This window comes from Dipodomys spectabilis, unplaced genomic scaffold, assembly GCF_019054845.1.
Source record: "Dipodomys spectabilis isolate Male_0828 unplaced genomic scaffold, ASM1905484v1 ptg000043l, whole genome shotgun sequence".
NCBI lineage: Eukaryota > Metazoa > Chordata > Mammalia > Rodentia > Heteromyidae > Dipodomys > Dipodomys spectabilis.
This window is the reverse complement of record NW_024870720.1, coordinates 30,257,271-30,259,544: the sequence shown is the minus strand read 5'-3', so window position 1 is coordinate 30,259,544 and position 2,274 is coordinate 30,257,271.

The window sequence follows — 2,274 nt, the reverse complement described above, 5'->3', positions numbered from 1 at the left end:
AAACCATATTAAAGATTTGGGTATATTTTTGGCTTATGACCAATGGGAAACTAGTAAAGATTTTTAACTGGGTTGTTGAAGGAAGGTGTGGGAGACAATAGGCTTAGAAAAACCCATTCTAGCTGCAAGGAAGAGCTGACATAAATCCAGAGATCAATTAGGAGGTTGTTACTGTAAGTCACCCTTGGTGTTTCTACTGACATGCAATATGATTCTCCTCTGAATCAGCTGATATCCATCATCCATTTGGGGATTTCCACAAAGTCACATACCATGAATGACGGAATGGGCTTTGTGGGAGAAAATAAAAATGTACAGAGCCAGCCAGGTGAGTGTGGCTCTTGCCTGTATTCCTAACTACTCAGGGAGGCTAAGATCTGAGGATCAGTGTTTAACTCTAGTCTGTGCAGAAAAGTCAGTGAGACTGTTATCTCCAACTCATCAATAAAAAAGTCAGGCATGGAGGAATGGCTCAAGTAAAAGAGCACCAGCCTTGTATGAAAAAGTTAAACAAACTTGAGGCCCTGAGTTCAACTCCCAGTACTGTCACAAAGAAAAAATGTGCTAAGCCCAGACAACCAGGAGAAGAAAGGTTTAGACACTCCAGCGTCCAGCTATCCCAGGGCCAAAGCACTGTTTGGGTTCAGTAAGGACAGCATATCCTCTTTTCTTCCCTTCTTACAAGATGAACATGAAGAAGCAATTTTGCCAATGAAGACCTACACAAGCTGTTGGGACACAAGTAGTTTGGATTTTGAGTGCCAATGGTTTACCACGCCTGTGAAAGCCAGCTGCTCCTAGCATGTCACAGTTTCCACTACTGCGGGAGAAGGTCCCACAAGAACCTCAGTTTGAGTGCACCTCATTCCCTAGGAGAAGGGGGGCCCTAGCCCCAGTGAACTCATATTGCAGACAGCCTAGAATAGTTGGTCCAGACCATGTTCAGATGATCTGTGGCACACCAGGTCACAGGAGCTGCTGCAGAGCTCCAAGAAGAGGGAGGCAACTTTTATGTAAAACACCAGATTGAAAATAATTTTGACTTTGCACAGCCATCCTAGTAACTTCTGCTATTGTGAGCCTAAAATTCTGTTATTGTGAACTGTGAAAAATATGGAAACAAATGATGATGTGTCTGTTCAAACAAAGCCACATTTGACTAAAGCCAGCTTTGGCTGCACTTAGCCACCCTTATCTCAGGCTGCCATAAGGATGCTGCTCCTTTTTTCTTTCTTTCTTAAAACAGCAACTTCCTTTTCTTCAGTAGTCTCCTCTGCCCATGCCTAGGCTAACGTCAAACTGAGATCCTCAGATCTCAGCCTCCTGAGAGTCACCAGCACCTAGCAAGGATTTATTTCAGCACGATAGGGTTAAGTAGGGAGAAATGGAAAATGAGGAGAGTAAATTTCCCGTTCAGCACAAAGGAAATGGAAATAAAGGACTCTTTATTTGAATAATGCTACTTTTAGAATTTTAAAAACTTATGTGCTTGTGTGTATAACTTTATTACGCTACATATTGAGTTTAAAAAGGCGTTCGAATATATTTAAAATACATATTTGTTCCAAATATTACTGGAAAGACAACGTTTTAAAAAGCAAGTGTCGGCGAGGGTGAATCGGGTGGGCAGGAGGCAAGGGTGTAGGAAAACGTTTTGCTTTCATTTCCCTTATATTTTTTGAAAATGTAACAATGCTAATCACAGTTATGCAAAACAAACTGCGGGATCCCGGCTATTTTACATGTTAACAACACTAATCACTACAACGTTAATTACTGCAGGGCCTCCCAGAGCTCCTCGGCCGCCCGGTGAAGACTGAGGATGGGGAGGGGAGGGAGATCTCCTAGGAGCAGTTCCGGGCTTCCAGCTTGAACCAATGGATGATGGATGGCTCGGGATGCCAAGGCTTGGGGATGGAAGGAGAGGACCGGGAGCAGAACTGGAGGACTTCCTTTCTGTGCTCACTGCTTGAAGACAGGCTCCTTTCCGTGCATGGCCCAAGCCACCTCCCGCCTAAACCTACAGTCACAACTTTTTGAGGACCCTCGCTGCGGCTTTCCCTCCAGGATCGCAGGCGGCGCCCCGCAGCCTGCACTCCGCCCCGGGCCCGCGTGGTGACACGCGAGCCGGCGAAGCCACGAGCATCCCGGAAGTGACCATCGGGGGGGGCGTTCCCGTTCGAGCTCCACCTACTTTGCCCCTGATTGGCTGTCGTCTCCTACACTACACCTGGGAGGCGGAACTCTATGACGCGGCCTGCCGTTTCCCGGCCG